Here is a 23,814-nt window from a genome sequence, read left to right as displayed (position 1 = left end):
TTTTTTTTTTTAAAAAAAAAAGGAGAAAGCAGTGCACAACTGCAGATAGTCTTTTTTTCCTTTTCCTGATGTTTCTTGTTTGTCCTACTGCAAGACCATTAGCTGTGACTATCTGTGCTGTATATAGCTATGTTTGGGGGATTTTTAGCTCTGGAGACATTTCATCAGTTCTTCATGAAGAAAGGACAAGTAACAGGATGGATAATTCTGTCAGCAAGGTAGGAAGAGGGCCTGAATAAGTGAATTGTGGAGGACAAAGACCATCCACCAGGAGGGAGTGTTCAGGACTGAGGATTGTTATCTTGGGGTTCAGATGAGTAAAGTTCAAATTACAGCAGTTCTTCGATTACAGCAGTCTTAGGCAGACTTTAGATGTCTGTGGGCTGATCGACCATCTCTCCTTGCCTGACTTCCTTACCTGCAAACTAGGGATAATGCAATATCCCCTCTCTCCATGAGATGAGCTGTATTCAGAGAGATTTCTGAACTGTTTGGATATTGCAGTGCTCAGGCTGTAGCTTGACAGATGGAAGCTGCAGGGCAAAGTGGCCTCTTCTCTGAGTGCATATAATGTATGGTTATTTGTAAGCTAATGAAAGTTTCTGCTACTGATAAACTCAACAGATTGAGTCTTTTAATCTATTGGGTAAAAAAGCAGTGAAACCAGCTATTCTGTCTATTTTCACATTTGAGAACTTTAGGTTATACTTATCAAATGAACTGAATACCATTGGATAGCTCTGAATTCCCATGTAAATACCTTTCCTGACGTGTAAATGGCAGGTTAAGTCTTCCAAAGCATGATTCCTCTGTTTGTCTCCTTTCTAAAAGGCAACATGTCGTGAAGTCTGATTCCCAGTGTTGGCAAGATGTTAAGTTATTAAGAATAATCGTGTTCTTACAGTTCTGGTAGCCTGAGGATATGAGGCAGAAAGTTTTATTAGGTCCGCTGATCTAGCTAGAACAAAATAGGTCCTGCAGAAGGCCTACAGCTTTTCTAATTTTTCTGACTGTCATTTGGTTTTACATAAGCCATTAAATCTTCCTATCGTGAGCCATTAAGAATACCTTGTCAGCTTGGGAATAAAATGTTTAACCAGTCCCAAAACTTTTTTAAAATTCAGTTGGGAATACTCTTGTGATATCTTTAATTGCTTCTTTCCTGTTGAGACATGAACAAATCAAAATAAATCAGGGCTCTCGTTTTTGTGCTGCCTTGCCAATACTTTACTGTTGCTGTTGGTGTGAGCAGGCTAGACAAAAACAGCACGTTCAGTGTGACAGCCCTCGCTGGGGGCTTGATCTGCTTGTTTGCAGTGCAGAAATCCATCCGCAGACTTTAGTGCATTTTGAATTAAGGCAATTTGCTTTCTTCTGAACTGATTCCAGAGCGTGTGTGGGGAGTTCACTAAAACTAGAGGATGACATGTTACCTAATCTAGCTACCCTGCTGGTCTCTTGGGGGAAACGGCTCATAAGTGGAAGTGATCTGCAGGTTTCAGTTTGTCTCAAAGCGGCTAACATATTTGTTTCTTAGGTGAAAAAAATAGCTTAAACTGTGAATGCAAACAACCAGCAGATAATTGTGTGTGTATGTGTGAATGTCTGAAATTGAACTTTCAAGCTCTTAAGCAGAAAGCTGCTAATTGCTAGCTGCTATCAATAACGCTCTGGTTGTAAATTTTGATAACATCTTGGACTGAAAATAATGGCACACTACAGATCCCCCAATTAATGTCCCAAATCCTCCAATTAATAAACAAGCCTGAGACAGAACCAGCAATAAAGGAGGCTGATCACATGTTGTGCTTCTGCACTAACCTATTTAGATTAGGAAAAACAGAGGCTTGGGGGACTGGAAAGAAAAAGACAATTAGAAGGGTTCCCAAAAAGAAGTGGCCTTGGAAAGAAGTGGAAAGGAGAAGGTGAATATCCTGTCTGGAGAAAAGATTCTGTAAGTGGGGGTAGATCCTGGAGATCAGAAAGCTGCATGGGGACAAATGCTTGGGGATGTGCAGGGACCTTGGCCAGCCATGCCTGAAGCTGAGTCTCTGAAGTGGGGCAACACCTGGCTGAGGATCGTGACCCAAAATGTAGCATGCAAACAGAAACAATAGTCTACCTGGAGTTTACTGGAGGTAGTTCATCGATGATTAGTTTACTTCTGGTATTGTTCAGCATTTTCATGAACTACCTTGTCATAAAGATTGGGCTGTATTAATGAAATTTCCTGATGATGCTCAAAAGAGAGCAAAAGGGAGACAAAAGAGCACTCCAGCCTATCTTAGTGGTGTAATTAAAAGCTCTCCTGTCCTCTCTGAATATCTTTTTGTATCTCTGCCTTTTTTATATTACAATGGTAAAAACACATTCCTTGAGCACCTTCCCCTTTTCTTTTATTAGATACACTGCTTTGGCTTAACAACTTGAAAAATGTATCTTTTTAAGGTGTCTGTCAACTTGGTGTTCATTAATTTCTCCTGCCAAAACCCAAATGAATAATGTAAGCTGACGCAAAATCTCCAAATGAGGGTTATAGATAATTATTCATGTTCAAGACTTAGCCTATGAATCATTTCTGCTGTTCAGTCTGTTTATGTAACACTGCCAGTTTCATATTTCTTTGTTTATGATGTAAATAACTTTCAGTGATACGAAATGTGAGAGGGAACACATTTGTGTTGAACACAGGTAACTCTAGGACTAAAAGAAATGAAAACCTTTAAAAAGAGTTATAGGGCATCTAAGTGGCAATTAGAATGCCTTAAAAGTTCATTCATTTTTAGTGAAATGTTGCTGGCAGTCATTCATAAAAGTAATTGCCCTGTGCACATGAAAATTCAAATGTGGTAATTTAGTAATGAATCTGAGCTGTCAGAAGGCATTTTATGGATAATCAGACATTCCTGCAGGCATAGCTGTGACTGAAGAACATTGAAAAATAACTTTATAGAGGCAAGATTATCTGAAATAAGTGTTTTCTCTGGAAGCAAACAAAGAGCCCTATGATTTCTAGAGAAGTAGTACACTGTAAACCAACAAGGGCAACCACTGGAAGCAAACAAAAATCTAATTGTGTCCATGTTATTGTTTGAGATCAGTCATTTTAAGTAGTGGTCTTTGAGGACTGAGTACTTCTAGGTTCTCAGATACCCCGTGTGCAGATGCCTTACCCTGCCACCAGGACTGGGAAGCAAGAATTCCCCATTGCAGCTCACAAATCACGTTATCAATTTAGAAAGGAGAAGCTCAGTTTTCCTTTCATTTTATGTTCTTGAAACTGCTTACTGTATTGGGATGATTTTGTTTCCCCTGGAATAATGGAGATTATAGCTAGCTGCATGTTTCAGGGCAGAGTGGAGACAGGCAAACTTGAGACGTTGTGGAAGTTCATTTGAAATCACTGATGCATTAGGAAAGTTAGGACAAACCATTGCATTTGGATGTGGCAGCAGTTTACTGGCACTCTGTGGGATTTTAACTGACTTGAAAATGGACAATAGCACTTCCAGATCTCTCTTACCCTCAGTCTCTAAATCAATTTGGGGAGAAGATCTCATGATACTTGTCTCAGTTGTGATATTGCTGTTGCTTTGGATTGTATCTAGGTATTTCTTGGGGATTTTCAGACTGTGAAGCTGTCTGGGGAGAAAGCTTTTCCAAAGATTAGATACAGTTGGGGCTGCTGCTCAGTTCAAATATCCTTTTGTCAGAACTGATCTACCAGCTGATCTATTAATAAAGATTTTTTTAAATTTCTCCAGAATTAGAATAGTGTAAAGAAACACTCTTGTATGCTAATTCAGAGTAATTTTTTTTAAATGCTGATCTTAGATTCTATTTCAAGTGTTAAAATAATTACCGTTGTATGTCAACATTACTTTTGGTTGCTTATGCAGTTGGTATTTGTTTTCCTGACTTTTGTTGTTTGAGTTTATGAATTGAGCTGAGCCCTCTTAGTATTCAATACTTCTGTTGTGCTTTACTGTCTGGTGCAGTGGAGGGAAGTTTCAAAACAAAAATATATATATATTTCAAACCTAAAAGTAAACCGTATTTCTATCAATTTATATGTTTTTAAAAAATCTACTTGTACCCTCATTATTTGGTAAAACAAACAAAAACTTCGAGCAACATGACAGGATCTCCTCAGTGCTATGAGAGTGAATGCAAAATCTTTTGGACAGTCTCTTACAAAAAAAAAATATTAGATATAATTAGGCAAAATAATCTATGCTAAGAGAAAGGATGATATGAAGTGTATCAGTTGGCAAAAAGTAGCTAGCTCCACTGTTATGATTTTTAATATTGTTTCCATTTCCCTTAGATCATGTAGTAGATGGATCACCACTTGGAAAAAGCCATGATACTGAGTCTTTGTCCTTATTCTGCACTCTGGAGTGGGGCCTTGCTCGTTTGTTCTGGCTATCTGGTAAGTCTCCCACCCCAGGCAAGAAAATGGAAGACACCACTGAGAGAAAAGCACCTTGAAGATAATTCTTTCTTTTCAGAATGAGTTACTTTAAATATTACTGCTATAGCGTTTGGCTGTTTTAAGGTTTGCAGAGCCATAAAACATTTGATCATCCCAGGGATGGGGGGCGGGGGAGCTGAAGGACATCTCTTATTTCTGATGAAGCACCAAGGAGAAAGAACAGTGTAATGGAAAGACTATTTATAGAGACTGCTTGCCAAGTCCAAGCCCGAGCTTTAATTACATTCACGCAGTGTGGCCATGTTTAATAAAGGTCTAAATGCAGCATCATCTTCCTATTTGACTTGGTAGCATTCTGCTTTTTCTTTTGAAAATCTGGCACCTGTTGGTATGATTGATTATGAGTAGGAGTGTGGATCAAGGCTGAAAATCAGTCAATGATATGAGTTCATTTAACATAGCCCTTGTAAAAAAAAAAAAACAAAAAAAAACTGTTGTAGCTTTGCCTACTTGTGAAGCATTCGCTGATGGTTACAGGTTGTTTTGTGTCCTACGAGTGCCATGCAGACAGGTGGACTCGGTACCTGGAGGGACTAGGGTGTGGGCAGAAGCTCTTTGGAAGTGTATGTGAACTGAATGGTTCACTTTTGCTGTATTTTGTTGTATTCAGAGTTTGATTTTCACAGAGGCTGTTCGTTTAGACAAAATGATAAATATCAGTGCTGTACAAAATCAGTTGGACACCATAAGCAGCCTTGTCTCTTCAAGAGAGTTGCCAAAGGAAGTCCGGGTGTGCTTGAATTCCTGTTTCTTTTAGATAGTCTTTTGTAGGACCAGGTTGAAGCTCTAGATCAGAGCACTACAAAATGCTTGCACTTCCCTGTCATTCCTTGGATTGACAGAGACAGATATTCCAGTTTTGAGCCCCTAAATGTTGCAAAACAGTGGTACCCTTTGGATTTCCTTGAAGTCTGGCAGCAGACTCTGCTTTCAGTCCATCTCTAGGTGTTTAATAGAGAATTCCTAGCTACAGCTTTAGGCTTTTCATTTTTTCACTCTTTCTTGTTGATGTTATACTGCCTCTCTGAGTTTCTTTTTGACCTCGTGTCTCACCTCCTTCCTCAGTATTCATTTTGATCTGGACTGAGACCAATAGCGCCAATTATTGTTGCATTTTTATACTGAAAATGATTTCTAGCACCCTGGATGGCAGTGCTCATTTCAGTGCTTATGGCACAAATAGCTGGGTACAAGTGTTCAGATAAGAAGAACAATCACAGAAGATCCATATACTGCTGTCCTCTCTTGGAGATTCATGGCAAAACAGGGACCATGGGGAGTGGCAGATCCATGAAATAACTCCACTCTAAAGACTCTGTTAAGTTAGTCTGCAAATACTTTTTTTTTTTTCCTGTGTTGGGTGATAGCAGGCTACTGTTTTACAGCACAAGGATGCAGTTTCTAGGCCATGGTTGTTTGCTTTTTAGTCACTGTCATCTGAAAAATAGTCAGGGCCTGAGAAAAGGTGCTGGCTTTTCCAAAGCCCACAGAGGACTGTACCGTCACTTCTGTGTGCAAATAGTCAATGTAGTTTTCAAACTCAATCAGGAATTAAGATCTTTATTCTGGAATAAAGCTCTGTGCAAAATCAAAGTTGGTTTGCATTGCTTCCCTCAGAAACACATCTGCTGTTTTTTTCTCCCCTCTGTTGGCACATTTGTTTGCGTTGCATAAGGAACTGAGCATGTTATGAAGCTAAATCTTTCCTACCAAGCAGCAGCTCTGGCTCAGCTTTGGTGATTATTTAAAATCTCAGAAGAGAATCATCACCCGCTCCACTTATGCATTCAAACACACAAGGTGATATGCTAATTGGGCTTTCATTAGGGCCTGGTTGACGTCACAATGGAGTAGAAAGAAAGGGGGCTAAACTAAAGTGAAGTACTTTTCCACTGTTAAGCTGGCACTGATGCAGCTATGTGCTTTTTCTTTGTCTCTTTTTTTTTTTTTCTGGAACAGTTCTAATTTTCTGTGTGACTGTGTCTGTGTACTGTAACATTCAAATATTGCCCCAGTGTATTACTCTGAGTTGAGCTTTTTATAAAAAAGGGAAAGGGAACTGAGGCTGTGAAATTCCTCTTTTTCTTTAGTGTTATTACTGTCTCAGATAGCTTTAATTAGGTTAGACAAGTAAAATTTCATGATACATCTCGTCAGTGCTGTTCACATATGAGTAGGTATCTGCATATTTAAGCAGTTTGTCTCCTGTAAGAAACACAGATACCGTGGGTGATGAACAGCGGTGTGTTGGTTAATGAGCAAGTAAGAGGCACAACTCCTTTTTTTCCAGGAGGGTTTCCACGGTGTGAGTTCAAGCAGAAATTGTAGCAGAATTGAAGCAGAATCTATTCATTTTTCAGAGCTGCCAGTAGGAATGTCTGCAAACTGAGAAGCTTTTGCATGAGCATAGCAAGCAGCTTTTGCAATATAGTACAAGAAGGATCTACATCACATAAAGGGACATAATGCTGCATCAGAAGTCCATTGAGCTGGGTTCAGTTCCTGAATTCACTTCCAAAGGTGAAATCACTTAATCTTCTTGTCTCATCTATCCTATCACCTACATAATAAGGAAAATATCTTCCTTTATAAAATGCTTTAATGTGACAAGTCTTCCTAGGATGAGGTCAGTCTGCATCTTCAGGAATTAAAAAATATCAAAATGCATTTTGGTTATGATAATGAGTAAATGGACCCTAAGAAGGAACAGATTTGCTTAATAGGAAACCATTTTTTTTACTCAGCAGAACTAAATGAATTAAATCAACCCTGGGATTAAGTAATACAATTGCTATTGCTAGTGGTTTGTTGTATATGGAGAAATATTTTTGTTTTGTAATTAACTCAAATGTAATGAAAAGGATAAAGACAGGAGCTCTGATGTTGAAAAGGACACAGCAATACTATCAGGATTTTTTCTTTTCAAATCAGAAATTGAGAGTGCAGAACTGTTTATTGCTTTAACTTCAGTAAAATTAGTAACAATAGGGACCTTGATAAACTGGAACACATTTCACTGACTAAAAACCTGTTGTAATTGCAATCACAGAAATATAATCTTGGGCTTTAGTCCATATGTCTGTCTTAATGAGAGCTATTAATGTCATTGGTTTGCATCCAGCTTGCAGGCAAAGATACTTAACTAAACATTCTTCTTTTTGCTTCTGTCATTAGCTGGGGTGCATAGCCCAAATGGCTGGGACTATCTTGTTCTTTAGTTCAATTAATAGACCTCTATTGTTTCTCTGGCATAAAAATCTGACAACACAGGAGGAAAAATTACTCCAAAGCCTGCCAGTGGGACCAACAAATTAAATTCATCATGAACTTAAATGAAGCTGTGTTATAATGTCCTGCCTTTTGTTGGACAACAGAACTTTTCCTGTGTAATGTTTACATTGTTTTGAATCATGAGGACAAGGACAAATTCAAGGTATTGCCGAATTCTTTGTCATGGGCTGCTATTGTAGTTCATTAAGTCCTCATCCATCTTGTGGAAAAACTAAGTAAGGCCTCTGATGAGGAAAAGTACACAGTGGGCATGCAGTTTATAACTCCTTCCGTTCTTCCAGGCAGAGTGAAATCCCTTGGTAATGGCTGAAGAAATTGAGCTCAGGGACTTTCCTGTGGTTATGCGCAGTAATAAGAACACAGTTGACTTGTAGGAATTGTGTATTTGCTCCTTTTTTGCCTAGGAACTGCTCACAAATTGATTGCTATCAACACAGCATTTGTAGTCCTAGGAGTGATGACTGTAAAAGCATACTTTCTGTCTTTTAGGACCGTATATATGGAAATAGAGATGTGAAAGAAATAATCCAAACCACAGTGATATATTTTGCTTTTTATAAGTTGAATTCTTCACAAGGGAAGCAAAAATGGCTGTTATGAAGAAAGTTTAGTAACTACTTGTCTAAAGGAATTAAGTGGTGGTGGCCCAGAAACAGCTTGTGTGCCCACCAGATGGAGCTAAGAAATCTGTGCATGCTCAGTGGACACATGAATGCTCCATCACCTCCTAACCTAAGTTCCTGCAATGCAGTTAATGCAAGGACTTACCGCCAAAAGCTTGGCAATAGTCTTGACTTGTACTGAATGGACATCAGATATCTAAAACTCACAGGCAGTGAGGAAAGGTTGGAGGACTGAATTTATTTAATCTAGAGACAAAATAACCGCAGGTATGCAAGACTTCATAAAGTAAAATAAAATGCCTGATGCTGATAGCACAAGACTTAGTAGGCTAAAATGCCACTGGATGAAGTCTTAAGCAGTGGGAAAGGCTTTCTAACAGCAGGACTGCATAAACTACTGTTACAGAGGTTTTTAAGAACAGGCTAAACAAATTTCTGGAAAAAAAACCACGGGTACTATTGCTCTTAAAATGTAACAAAATGAGCAAGACTGCCCCTTATCCTTGTTCTAGACTTGTTCTCTATTATTTTTCTGTAAAAGTGATACATACCTCTCTAGGCATCATAGGCACACAAGAATATTCAGGCCTGAATGACAAGAAAGGCAGCAGTTTTTTGGTTATTTATTTTTTTGTCAAAGAAGAAGCTGTCCAAGACTTCTAGATCCTGGAAAAATAGTATCTTCTGTTTAAAATCACAGAAAATCCTCAATAGAGCCAAAGTCACTATAATTTTTGAGAATGCAATGTGTTCTGTACTTAAACAATAGATATTTTTATTATAAATATGTGAATCAAACTTAGATTCTAATCAAATAGTTCCTAATGATCCTTGTAAGTAAGATGCTAACAACTGCAAAACACTGACAAATCTAAATAATAATGTAACACATTATTGTGATGTTTTCCAATGTGGCAATATGTTTTTTGGTGGATAATATGTTATATGCAGTTCCCGTGTAAAGAGAACTGCATCTGGTATGAGGGAAAGACTGCCAGACCCTAGTTTTTGCTGGATGCTATCAGTAGCTTGTTATATGTGCTTTGACATTTGTCTTCTTCAGGAAAATGGTGTATAAACATTAGAAGCAGAATATTTTATAACTAATGAAGTTGAGTGCATTTAATAATTAGTCTGAGAATGTTGCGTGAAAAATGCCGTAGAAAAACATGTTGAAGCTACAGAAGCCAGGTTACATCTTGGATTGAGGTGCAGCATCATGCAGCCTCACTTTCTGTATCATAGAATCATAGAATGGCTTGAGTTGGAAGGGAAATTAAAGATCACCTTTTTCCAAGCCCCCCTGCCAAGACCAGGGATGCCACCCACTAGATCAGGTTGCCCAAAGCCCATCCAACCTGGCCTTTGATTCACATATCAAACATGATCTTTCCAGGCACAGAGTTGAGGCTCACTGGTCTGTAGTTCCCTGGGTCTTCCTTCCTACCACTTCAAAAAAAAAATAAAAAAAAAAAATGGGAGTGATGTTTCCCTTTTTCCAGTCACCAGGGACTTCACCTGGCTGCCAGGACTTCTCCAATATGATGGAGAGAGACTTGGCAATTACATCAGCAAATCCTTCAGGGCCATGGGATGCAGGGTCCCATATTCCATGTCTTGTGCCCTGAGGGAGAAGAAATGGTAGTGGGTTTCTCAAATAGATTGTCTGATAAATAGAGAGTGATTTCCACTTTAAAAAACTGACTCTCACCCTGTTTCTTGGCTGTCAGGTCAGATTAGCCTGTTGTATTTTGCACTGGCTTGCTAGCATAAAATAACCCTTTTGCAGTTTGAAGCAAAGCAATTCAGAATGGTTCCTATTTTCTCAAACCATCATATTGGTTTATGAAAAAGCATTACTTCAGTTCTAAAAATGTTGCTAAATAGCCATTTTGCATATAATCATATTGCTGCTCTTCTGATAATAGTCCATTACTCCAAAAAAGTACATTGTTGATGATGATAATAAGGAAAGAGAACTAATTTGTTTTGAAGGATTACTCAACGAATGAAACTGTAAGAGTGAAAATCAGGGAGACAAGGAAAGGTTTTGCATTCAGTCCACACTGCAACAAATTGTGTTGCTTATTAGTAATTCTCTAGTTAAGCATGATATGCTGTAAAAGAATTTTCTTAGAGTGTATCAGGGAATTGGCTTCTAGCATGGTAAGGCAGTGCATGTCACACCACTGGCATTTAAGTGCTGCTTACATCCAAGGTATGAAAGCAATAGAAGTGATGGGGACACAGGCACCATGGAGACAGGAAAAAGAACACTTTATGAACCCCCAAACTGTCATTTATAGTTTGCTCTCACTTATGCCTGTATGCACCCATGAGTTTCCATGCTATCTTATGCCTCTATGTGACATAAAGGGCACGGTGTCAGAAAACAGAGCTGTCTTCATTATGTACTTTATACAGAAACTACTATCTTTCAAGCAAGTGCATGAGAAGCAGAGCTGCTTATCTTAGTATATGTTTTCATGGCTCTTTCTTTGTATTTAAAACACAGCCCATGCTATCACAGTGAGATAAAAAAGCTGCTAATTGCATATGTCTTCAAGTATGGCTTGAAAATGATAATGAAACAAGACTGTTTAAAATGAAATGCAGCAAAGGATTTGCAATTTAAATTGGGAGGTGGAAAAAAATGTGGCAGGGTCTATTCCAAAATTGATGACTTGAATCAAAGACGTGTGAAATCTGTTCAAGAAGTCTTCAAACTCAGTGAGTGTTTGGGGCTATCTTGAAAGATGAAGTGGAAAATAATTTTCCAGTGAATGAGACTGGTGTTTATCTGGTGCCATCCAACTAAACGCCAAGAAGTTACTGCTGTCTGAATGGAAATGGGCAAAGGAGAACATGCAGTGATTTACAGTAATGTTTGAAGGGAAAAAGCATATTCAATCCCTGTCTGCCCTGAGCAGCTTCCAGCACTGCATCTAAAAATGATTCCCTTGATCTGTTTTCCTCAGATTACCACATAAACCTTGGTGAATAAATGCTGCAAATAGGTACAGTGTTTTCTGCCTTTGAAGCTATTGGGGAAGGAGGAATAGCACTGGATACTTTAAATAATGTACAACTGAAGAGTGAATAACTCAGGGGAAAGCTAGGATGTCCTCAGCCAAAACCTTGCTATGACAGGCAGAAGGATGGGAATGCTTCTTTCTTGAAACTTGTGTCTAGAAAATATCTTTGAGGTAAATCCTGTACACTTGGTGATTAGATTGCTGTGTAGTACAATGGCTTAACACATGCAGAATACTTCTCTGCTGTATTACTGCTTCTAGACTTACAGGGGTTTTGCTTACTCATCTGTTTAAAGAGACAGGCTCTTCACAAAGTATGTATTTTTAACAGGCTCAGCCTCTGACACTGTTTGAAATAGTGATGACCCTGTTGATCCTACATTAATAAAGAATTCCTGTAGCCTGGTCTTGAATGGATATTTGAAATTTAAAAAGGGACTACAGCTTCTGATTCTCTGCGACATGACAGATTGCTATTTCACAGAGAAAATAGTGAAGACCCTCTTTTCCAAGCTGTAACTAAAATGGCCCCAAAAGACTGATGCTTTGTAGAGAACCTGTGGCCTTTGAGGTTTCCTACTTCCCACCAATTTCTGTTGTTATTCTGGCACCAAACACTAAAGGATTTTGTGATCACAACCCTTTCTTTTATTGCCATTTAGGCCAGCATATTATAGTCCTCCAAACATGCAGGAACATCCAGCTTGTCCATATTTGTGTCTTTCAGGGTGATTGGTGATGTCTGTCTAGATTTAAGATTAGAAATAGAGCTATTTAAAATTCCAGACTGTTGATATGTAGCTACATTTCTTTGACTGATTCTGTAATTAAATGGGTTTACATGAATTTTAGACAAATTATTTTAAGAAGTGTCAAGGAGATGGCTAGTTAAAGCTGAATTATATCACACAATTAGTGCTGTGTTATGAGCTCCCAGCTCCTCTGTGGAATTCAGCCACAAGTTAAGATTTAAAAAGTGAAATAGACACCAGTTGGGTTCTAGGAACAATTGTAACTGATGGATTGTTTGCCCTTAAAAATCTGGCCTCATGTAGGCATTTAGCTAAGAATTTGAGATTCTGCAGTTGGGCACACATACTGGAAAATACAGTCAAAATTTTAGGAAATTATGTAAGGCTATATTCTTTTTAAAAAAGAGAGGAACATGAGATTTAAAGGCTCACAAAAATAGGTTAAAGGAGGACAGAAACTGACATGTAAGCTAAAAGCGACCAGTGCTTTTAAGAGGGCTCTGTATTTTAAATCTAAATCTCTTAAAATGAACTGTAATGAATAGCAATGCATGTAGGTTTTAACTGTGGTTTCTAACTGTTTGGAGATAAAATGTGTGCTATTGATCACATTTAATTAACTTCGGCTAGGTTTGAAATGATAAGCCTGTTGAAATCCAATTTTAATTTTATCATCTACTTGGCAACTTTCTTCAGAGCATATTTTTCCTTCTCGTCCCCTGAGATCTGTCTCTGTTTTTTTTTTTTTCTCCCATATACACTCTGAAATGTGGTATTTTTTAGTATGGACACCTTTTCACGGGGTTGTTTAGATCTCTTGATAAGTTCAGTTTCATTGGTAAATCAAATTGAGGGAAATCACAATATAGAGAAATTTGGTGGTAGGAACCAGATCCACAATAAGATCAAGGGCCCTAGAAGCACTTCTGTTTGCTGTGCTGACAACCAAAAAACTTTTAAATTCCAGATTTAAACAAGATAAGTATGTTACAGCTGCACCTGTCTCAGAAGATTATTTTTCATCATGTGAACTAGAAGCAGTTTCCTGGGTCTGGAAACTGAAGTACTCTTACAAACAACTTAGGTTTCATTATTGCAGACTCATACTCTGACCTAATTTGCCATCTTAGCAGAACAGCTGAAGGGCTGTAAGGCAGGAGCCCTGTTAAATCTGAAAATAGAGCTTAAAGTATTTTGTTTAAACTGATCTCTAGAAAATCAGCCTGGGTGCTGACGTACTCTGTTTCAGCTCAGTTTGCGCTTGGCTGTGACTGAGTGGGAGGCTGCCTGTGGCACTTCCAGGTGTCCCCGCAGTTCATGTGGTTTGTCCAGCTGCACATCTCAAGTCTGGCCCTGACTACTACTGAGCAGACAGGTAGACTAACCAGGAATTGCAAATACATGGCACTTATTAGACTGTGTCCATGCTGAAAGCTGGGAGAACGTTTTGTAATGTGGCCTACCACTTCCTTACCTTCATCTTGAGGCATCTCAGTTGTGTGAGCCACCTACAGTATAGGCCAAGATTTAACACTCCTCCTTCTTCCATGGTTCTCCAAGCTGTGCTTTTCTGGTTTTATTAAATACTTCATTTATAACATTGAAAAATAATGATATCAAAAGAAAATAGGTTCCCTGGGGGTTCTTACTGCCACTGCCAAATGCATTGTAAGTCATCACTAGGAGAGCAGTGCCAGGGTGATATATGGAGCTAATAGATCAGTATGATGAGGTGGAGCTGGAGAAGAGAGGGTTGGGTTTTAAGAACATCTGTCTTACTGTATTCTGATTTCTAAGTTACTTTATTTGAAGACCTGGCCAGTGTGGTCAGATTTATACAGGACACTTAGGAGAACAAAATATTTCAAGGGGATGTGTGCCTGACATGTTCTTTTTTTTTTTTTTTTTTTTTTTAAAAAAAAAAAGAATTCCACCACTACAGACATGGTTTAGGATCCTTGGGTTCCATTCTCAGCAGTGGTAAAGGAACTCAATCTTCATGGTCTTGCATCATTGTATGTCATTGTAAGCTCAAAATAATTTGAGTTACAAAAATGCTGCATAAATTCCTCAGTGCTTATGAAAATTTGATGCTAATTCTTACTGAAGGTCTGCAGGATTTAGAATTTCAAGTGGCAAAGGTACTTTTGAAAGCTGTATATGATTACTTCTTGTATTCAGGAGGCTATGTCATACTTGTCAGCCTGGTTCCACATTAAAAAAGATCAGAACTTTTTTTTCCTTTTTTTCTTTTTACTTGGAGGATTACTCATATCATAAAATCATCTTAGGTTGGAAGAGACCTTAAAGATCACAAAGTTCAACTATCAGCCTGACCATCACCAAACCATGTCTCTGAGTGCCACATTCACACGGCTCTTAAATACCTCTGCAGATGGGGACTCCACCGCTTTCCTGGGCAGCCTCTTCCAATGCTTGACCACCCTCTCTGTGAAGAAATTCTTTTTAATAACCAACCTAAACCTCCCCTCATGCAACCTGAGACCATTTTCCTCATGTCCTATCATTTCTCATCTGAGAAAAGAGACCAACACCCTCCTCACTGAAACCTCCTTTTAGATAGTTGTAGAGAGCAAAGAGTCTTCCCTCAGCCTCCTCGTCTCCAGGCTAAACAATCCCAAGTCCCTCAGTCACTTATATCTTGTTTTCTAGTCCCTCCACCAGCTTCATTGCTTTTCTCTGCATGTGCTTGCGTAACTCAACTAATTATTGTAGTGAGGGTCCCCACACTGCACGCAATCCCTTCCCTAGTCCTCCTGGACATGCTATTTCTGATGCCAGACAGGAGGCCATTGGTCAGAGATTAGAGAAGGGGTGATATCAGGAAATCAGGCATTTGAAGGAACATAGACTGTCTGCTATGGCTGCTTTTGTTAGACAGGCTCATTTCTGCAAAAGACTCTGCTTTTAATAATTTTCTGAGACCTGATGAAACAAGATGTTTCTCAAATTGTCCCATTGGTGCTGTTCTTGGCACTCATTTCCTGGGCTTTAGCACCCAAGAGTACTGCTTCTCCTTGCTGGTGTCTCTTGCTTTTGGCTTCTGTGTACTAAGAGGAAATGCTTTAGCAGATAACTATTTTCTTCTGTCAGCTGTTTCTTTATCTATTTTATTAGGTTGTCTCTGTATTGCCAAATTCCAGACCACGCTGATCATTGCTCTATCATATCCTTCAGCTGCAGGGAACTATATCCACGCTGTTTTGAGACAGGAAGGTTGTAAAAGAAATGCATCGGCACAACATCAGCTCGTCCTGAAATTTTCACGTTGGTGACTGTGACTCTTGGGGGATAACAGTAATATAAGTGGTGTAAAAACCTTTATAGCCAACTGTGCACTCATGGAGTCTTCCTGTGATGCTGCTGACAGATCCTAGCATGCAGTGCTTCACATGAGAGAGGACAGGCAGGGGCTTGTGAGTTCCTAATGCCAGCATTTCTGTGATTTGTTTGCAAGAAGCTGAACGTCAGGCCTGAAGTATCACAGGCTGGACACACTCTCTGGGGAGCAGCTGTGTGGGGCAGGCCAAAGAGCACTGCCATCCTGCTTGGCCCTGCCCAGGGTGGCTGGGCACTGTGTCTGTAGAGAAGGCCAAGGAATGGGGCAAATTCAATAAAAAGGAGTGCAGAGAGAGAGGCCCCACCAAACCTCTTTTTTTTTTTTTTTTTTTTTTTTTTTTCCTTAGGCTTCCATTAGTAATGTCAGTTAAAGCTGCCTGTTTACACCACCCCTTCATTCTCAAAAGTTTCAGCTTACGTCAGATGCCAGGGATGGAGAGCTGAGGATCCTCTGGTATTTTTCCTTCTTGCACTTAGAATGCTCTAATTATGTTTATTAATCTCCTTATTCTCACAACGGAGCACAGGTGGGAGAATATCTGCCTGGAAATACTTCTTTTTGAAATGAAAACATTCTTTTTCTGCGGTGTTGCCCATGGTGAACCTTATTAAGAGGAGTATAAAATAATTTTTTTTCGTGATGCTCATTTGGGGATACCTGTATCACAGCAGCTGTTGAAGAGGCAAATCAAACATTTGCAAAGACTGGGAAAGGAATTGAGACCAAAATTGAAAATGTCACTGTGCCACTCTATAGATCTATGATTCACACAATCTTTGATTACTGTGTGCTGTTCTCTTCATTTCTAAAGGATATATTAAAGCTGCAAAAGGTTCAGAGAAGGGCAGTAAGCCTTAAAGGGTTACCATAGATATGGAATAGCTTCTGTGTGAGTAATGACTCAAGACTGTCTTTTCAGCCTGGAAGGGAAGAGAGGTGGGTACACAATGTGTGTACCTCTAGGGCATCTGGGAAGGTTGTCTGCTCCCTGATGGAGATGTGTGAAGCCAGGGTCTGGCAGCCCTGGATGAAGTAGGTGACTTGACTGATTTCATTCTTCTCTGGTTCTGAGGTGCCATGGGAAACCCCGAAGTTCAGGTTAGGTGATAAGGCAGAATGATAGATTAGCTTGGCTTGGAAGCGACCTTAAAGTTCATCTAGTTCCAAACCCTCTGCGTGGGCAGGGATGCCACCCACTAGGTCAGGTTGCCAAAGCCCTATCCGACCTACGCTTGAACAGTTTCATGGTTGGAGCATCCCTAACTTCTCTGGGCAACCTGTTCCAGTGCTTCAGCTCCCTCTGGGTAAATTTCTTCTTAATATTTAATATAAATCTGCTCTGTTTTAGCTTTAAACTGGTCCTATCACTGCAAGCCCTGATGAAGAATCCATCCTCATCTTTCCTGTAGGCCCCCTGAAGGTACTGAAAGCCACTGTAAGGCTGCACTGCTCAGCTTGGTGTCATTTACAAACTTGCTGAGGGTGCACTCAATCCTACTGCCCACGTAACCAAAAAAGATGTTAAATACGGTCCCAATACAGACTCCTGAGGGCACCACTCACTCGTCACTGGTCTCCACCTGGACATCAAGCCATTAACAGCAGCTCTGTGAACGTGACCATCCAGGCTATTCCTTACCCACCACGTGGCCCATCTATCAAACCCACGTGTATAGCAGTTGGAGTATGGCTCATATTCCTGCAGAGTTCCTGTAGAAGTGCATGGCCTCCTGCTGTTATAACCTGTTCTTTGGTACGTGGACAGGAAGATTATGAATATGAAAAATAGAGATGTCTGGAGGCAGCATTACTTCTTTCTTTTTTTTCCTGCTAGTTCTTTCTTGCTGTTGTTTTAAATTGCGCTCTTAAGTCCCCATGTGCAATTACACCTATGTGTGGCTAGTGTAAACGAAACAGAAGGTCAGTGAACTGGAACATAAGATCAGATCTTTTCTGCATCTCCTGGATATTATTTCCTCTGGTTCATAAGGGAGATCATTTCATGCTGCAATCTGCAGTAAACTTGTCATTGCCCTTCGTTGCTGTTACTTTACAGCAAAGATTGTCCTGCTTTTTTTTTCTCTTTTCTGTATTATCATCTGCGTTTTTCAGCTTATTACTTAGGATGTTTGAATCTCCAAAGGTTCACGACTGCTTACATAGCATGGCCTGCCTCTCAGAAGTGCTGTTAGCCGCCGCTCTTGAGTTTAATGGGAGGTTTTGCAGCTCATTTCTGAAACGATGTTGCTCTGCAGAAGTTATGATGCCCTCTGTCACTGCAGCCTGCTCTGTTTATTAAACACCACTATTTTTTCCCTCAGGGGCAGTTACCACAAAAGATGCACGTCATGCTGTAGCAAACACCATTCTTTGCCTCAGTAGTCTGATTGTAGGGTGCTGATCTTGCAGACAGGTGTTACATGCCTGAGAAACACCTCTCCAATTTCCCCCCATGTGATAGATACCTCTGTACTCTGCAGAAGGTGAGGGTAAATGGCCCCGTGAAAATAAATCCCATAGGGAATGTTGCACGCCCTCCTCTAAACCGAGATTTGCTCTCTGCTCTTCCTTAGGCACGTGGCTGCCATCAGTAATGGTGTGGCTTAGGGACACCTCGTGCTTGCCACTGGACAGAATCAGCAGTCTGCTCCATCCCGAGCTTCACTTATTTTGCTTTCCACAGAGTGGCTGTCTTTCCTCCTTTCTGGAATAAATAGTTCTTGCCCTGATTAACAAATATCCACTGAAGCCACCTGAACATCTAAAGAAAAATAGACTTTTCCCCTTCCGCTCCCCTCCCTGCATCTCTGCTGTGTAACAGCTTTGCTGAGCTGCGTCCTGTTCTTCTGCTTCCCCACGTGTGCGTAACAGCTCTCCCCGGATAGCTGCAAGCTGCTCTCTCTTCTCATCAGATGAATAAAACATCATGGACTTACGTCAAGATAAAATGTGCTCAGCTGCACTTTTTGAATCTTCTGTTTATTTATTTATTTATGGAATTCAGCACTAATGTAATTTAAATGGTATATTAAGGACTGATGTTATACAGTTAAAAGTTTTTTTTTTCATGTTATTCTCTTTTTTTATTTTTATTTTTATTTTTATTTTTTACCCTCTTGACTGGCTTCAGAGCACTGCAGGGAAATATTACAGCATGTAATTTATTATTCATGATGATGCTGATGTAGCAGTTTCCTGATTCATCTTTCAACATTTCTCTGACACTGAAGGAATTTCTTGTCTGTAGCCACTGTGGTATGCCTTTACAAAACGATTCTTGCCACTTACTAGATTGTTTTACAGTAACATATTTTTGTAGTGTTATGTTTTGGGTCTATAACTTAATCATGGTATATTTCAGAGTAAGTAAGTCTATGCTGTTAGGCTTTAAAATGCTGAATGGTGTCATTTAAAAGGAGACTTTTCCTGAAATATATTGAAGCATACTTAGAGAAGTGTCTTGTTTCCCTTCTCATTTGAGCAAAGATGAGACTTTTGAGTATAAGGGGAACAGAATGGGTAGGATGACTGAACAGACGTTTGTGGCTATGCAGTTTTATATCCTCAGAAGATCATTAAGCTCCAGAAGGGAAATATCTGGTTTATATTTCCACTGAAAGCTTTTCATCATGAATGTGACAAATGTATCAGTGGTTTTCTTGGGCTGTGTTTGTTCTTGTCACAAAGAAGAAACTGTAGTTCATCATGGCAAGTGGAGTCTGACACACAAGTAGTCTAGCCCATCGTTGAGAACAGGATGATGAATCTGGTAGAGAGTTTAGAAAAATTTTAATGGTAATGTATATAAAATTTTAATGGTTATAATAGTATGGTTAATGTAAGGCAGGATCACCCGTGGTTCCTGAGTGAAGGAAGTATATATGCTGTTACTGGTTTTGGCTGGGGTATTTTGATTTCTGGCTGAAAAACTGGCATTTTGGTGGAAACTTTCTATCTTCCCTTCCCCGAATTTTATCACCAGCCATTTGATTTCCATTCTCACATGTCTAAGTCATGACAGAATGCAGAGGATGGGCTCCTGGTCTCATGGAAATTGATGAAAGCATCCTGTTGATGAAGGACAAGGACGTTACTAAAAAGTGACAGCAGAGATAACCAGCCCTTTTTGATGGGTACAAGCCTTCCTCTTTATGTACATGTATTTTTTTGTATTTTGTACTTGTATTTTTTATTAGATTTTGAAACCACTTGGACTGTCAGTGTTGGTTTTTTTTGTAAGCTGTAGAGATGTTTAAACTGAGGTCAAGCAAACTAGAAGAGTGGCATGATGTTTTTGTGGGAACAGGTCCAATTTGATTAAAAAAAAAAAAAAACTAAGCATGTGTTAAGCTTTATTGCTACTCAATACATTATCATTTTGGTTGTGTCAGTGTTTCCATTATAAATACCTCTTCTCTAGGGAACCCAGCTGTACATCTCATTCTGGGCTGGAAAATTCCATTTAGAGAATGCTATTAATTATTTAAAAATACACATTTGCTTTTTAGGTCAAGATTTTCAAAGTAGTGATTTGCAGTGCTCGTCATGACAGTTTGGAGAGGCCTGATTTTCAGGTGGTCGCTAGAGATAGTGAACTAATCAGAAAAGTAATAATCCTCCTTCTCTGCACATCCCATTTACAGATGCACCTGCTCTAGTTAAGTTTCTGAAGTATTCATATCTGCGTTCTACTTTTCCTTCCTCTCTTATCTATTGATGGTGACCAGTCCATGATCGTGGAATCATAGAATGGCGTGGGCTGGAAGGGACGTGAGGTCAGGTTTCCCAGGGTCTGGGAAAAAAGCGTAAAGGATGGGGCGTCCACAACTTCTCCGGGCAACCTGTGGCCCTCCTCTGGACCCACATCAACAGCCCCACATCCTTCTCGTTCTGGGTGCCCCAGACCTGAATGTAGAACTCCAAGTGGGGCCTCACAAGGGTACAGGAGAGAGGGACAATCACCTCCCTCACCCTGCTGCCTACTCTTCTGTTGATGCAGTTGGCCTTCTGGGCTGCAAGTATGCACTGCTGGCTCATGTCAAGCTTCTCATACACCTGTACTCCCAAATCCTTCTCTGCAGAGAGGCTCTCAATGAGTTCTTCTCCCAGTCTGTACTCACATCTGGGACTGGTCTGACCCAGGTGCTGCACCTTGCTCTTGGACTTACTAAGCTGCATTAGGTTCATGTGGGTCCACTTCTCAAGATTGTCAAGGTCCATTTGGATGGCATCTCTCCCTTGTTTTGTATTGACTTCACCACTCAGCTTGGTGTCATCTGCAAACTTGCTGATTCCACTATGTCATTGATAAAGATATTAAAAAGTAGTGGCCCCAAGATAGACCTGTGAGGGACACCACATATCACTGGCCGCTGCCTGAACATAGAGCTTATAGAGCTGAACACTGCCTTATCCACCAAATGGTCCACCCTTCAAATGCTTATCTTTCCAGAATGCCATGTGGGACCATGGCATCCCTGTACTCTTCCCAGCCACCTGTTCCCGCTTCCCCTGCCTGTGCATTTGCTTTTTAAACTTCATTTTGACCTGCAGGTCCTTGCTTAGCCATGTTGGTTTCCTGCCTTCCTACTTGATTTATTACATTTGGGGATGTTCCAGCCAGCTTGCTGCCCAGAACACTCTTGCCCCACCTGGTCAGGTGTGCCCCATCCAGTGCCAACATGCCCAGTCTCAAAGGTGCATCTGGGATCACAGAACCCCAATACCTGAGAGTGGCCCCAGCCGCACAGCCAGTCATTCACCTGATCCATTGCTCTCCTTCTCGGGTCTCAGTCTCCAGCTGGGAGGAGTCACCCATTACTAACACCTTTCATGCTTTTTTGGTGGCACTGGTTCTAACGCATGTAGTACTGGTCCAACTTTGTGTGGTTGTCCATTCCTGGGTCTTGGGTGCTTTGAGTCATTTCTTGCGAAGAAGCGAAAGGTTTAAAATCATAATATGGGCTGGAGTGACATTTGAAATTCTCATATTAGAAAGAGAGAAGTTCATCTGTGTGTCCCTGCTGCTGCTGTTAGTGATGTCTGGCTGACTGTCCTGAGGCAGTGCTATCTGTTTCTTGACATGTATTCTTCCTTTGCTATGCACGTGAGTTCTCCTGTCAAAAACCAGGCCCTCCCAAGCCATGTGCAGGTTGATCAAAGATTGTGTTTTCCTTCCCATGTTGTGTGTATGTCCTTGTGCTTTCTCATCAATGGGTGACTACCTGCAGACAGCACTGCCAGTGCTGAAGCTTTGCATCTACACTCTTGTGTTTCAGACCAAAGATGAGCTGAAGCCCAGAAGAAGTCGGGAGAATTGCATAAGCACTTGTTTCTGGCAGCACAGTAGGTATCTTTGTAGCTGGCAGGCACTGCTGGATACCAGTGCCTGGTAAAACCATTACAGCTGGTCAGGTTATCACATGATATGTAAGAGGAGAACCATTTCGTTGGCTGCTGGTGAGCAGGAAACCCCCTGGCAGACAGTGGCAATGTGGGATAAACTACAAAGAAGCCAATGTAACTGGTTTTATGACATACATTGCATATTTTTCCCAAGCAGCGGAGAAAGGCCATAACCTCAAACCCTCAGAAACAGCACACGCAGCAACTCTGTGTGTGCGGCAGCAGCAGAGTAGCAGATGGCATTTTCTGTCCTTAATCTATGAAACACATTGAAAATTCAGGAACAGATTCATGCGCCTGGACAAAGACAACATTGTGCTTGGTGAAGAGCCCATCTATTTGCCCAAACTCAATAGAATTTACCGAAAAGATGGTGCTAGAAGAAACGGTTGCCAATGTTATTCCGAGCAGACCCATACACGAGTTCAATACACTGGAATGAGTAAAAGCTTTTTCTGAGGTAGCTGTAAAAGAAGTATTTGCAGCTTGGCAGATAAATCTGTAGCATGTAATTGTGCAGTGAGCTTTGAGAACAGAGCAATAGCATGCTCGCTCGTATATTCCATACCATGAAGCTGATGCCAAAGCACTGACATACAGATATCCCCCATCTTTTTTTTTTTTTCTTTTCTCTTTTATGGCTTTAGCAGGCTATTATAAAACTAGCAATGAGATTTTGTCAATTCTGATCATAAAAATAACACATGCGTTTTCACAGTGTGCTTTTCTTGTCTCCACTGTGCATTCTGAAAATTTATCTACGGCAGTACCCTTTGAGAATTGTGGTTGAGGAGTATTATGAGGCTACTGAAAGTAAAAGATGATGGGTAAACCTATGATGTGTTTCTTGGGCAGTAGTCGAATTAGATGCTATTGTTTCCATATCTAGAGTTTTCCTGTGTTTTTAACAGAGAAGAAATCTCATGCTTTTTGTTAAGCAACATACCAGTGAAACTCAATACGTCAGCATTTGGGATTATAAGGGGCTGGTAGGTAAAACCCTTCCTGTCTTAAGAGACAAGAGAAGCTTTGATGCCTGGCAGATGAGGAAACCCTTGGAGAGATCATAAGGTGAGAAAAGTGCAACCCTAGGGAAGTATTTCCAGAGAGCAAGTGAGCTTTATCGGGACCAGAGTATCCCAAGAGAGGTTAAAAGAGCCACATATGCAATATCAGATGCTGAAGTGTAAGCAAAGCTAATCCAGGAGACAAGTAGGAATGATGGGGTCCTGATCTTGTTCTCATGAATGAAAACAACACAAGAAGCAGGCAGAAAACCAGCCAAACTACAGGCAGCAGTATGAGAGATGTGGGAAGTTACACTGTTTTATGACAAGTTGCAAAAGGAGCTCCTGGGAAGACAGCACAAAGCACCAGTGCTGCATTGCCCCAGCAGCACTCACAAACAGTGGCTGTGGACGGAGAGATTTGACTGAGTATGGTGACTGCTATAAAGGATGGAGAACTGGCGCTGCTCCCCAGAGCACCTCCTGCAGAGACCTGTACCTCCTGCACGGAGAGCTCTGTTGGGAAGAGGTAGGGGAAACTTAAATTTATGAAGGTTTCTACATCTCAGATCTTTTTGGTGTCTTGCCTTCTTTCTCTTTAATGAAAAGAAAGATGCCCATTTTTTTTGATATGTTCTTGCCACCTAGATGTAATCCGAATCTTCATAATGAATGTGAAGGGAAAGGAGATTAGAAAAATGAGCTGGGAATTAAATCTGGGTTCTGTTTCCACTTCTGCCACTAACTTTCTACATGACCACAGGTGAAGCACTTTGCGTGTAATTCCCATAGAAATAGGAGAACCTTGGCCCCCATTTTTCAGAAAAGCCATGAAAATAACTCTC

General features: G+C 40.4%; 1 long non-coding RNA gene across 10 annotated transcripts in view; it reads left to right on the top strand.

The window, feature by feature from the left end:
• The window catches only part of LOC106019054 (uncharacterized), a 177,971-nt gene that overhangs the window by 27,829 nt on the left and 126,328 nt on the right, over positions 1–23,814 (top strand). For 8 of the 10 annotated variants that reach the window (XR_011808086.1, XR_005264810.2, XR_011808085.1 and 5 more), the window contains exon 3: positions 4,328–4,432. This is a non-coding gene — a long non-coding RNA (uncharacterized lncRNA). Of the gene's footprint in view, positions 1–4,327; positions 4,433–6,785; positions 7,829–18,130; positions 19,767–23,814 lie in introns of those variants that run through there. The other 2 variants (XR_005264811.2, XR_011808089.1) reach the window with 2 other exon arrangements.

The sequence above is a fragment of the Anas platyrhynchos genome, chromosome 3 (assembly GCF_047663525.1).
Source record: "Anas platyrhynchos isolate ZD024472 breed Pekin duck chromosome 3, IASCAAS_PekinDuck_T2T, whole genome shotgun sequence".
Lineage (NCBI taxonomy): Eukaryota > Metazoa > Chordata > Aves > Anseriformes > Anatidae > Anas > Anas platyrhynchos.
Note: the sequence above shows the minus strand (reverse complement) of the source record. Positions and strands in the feature narration are given on the sequence as shown.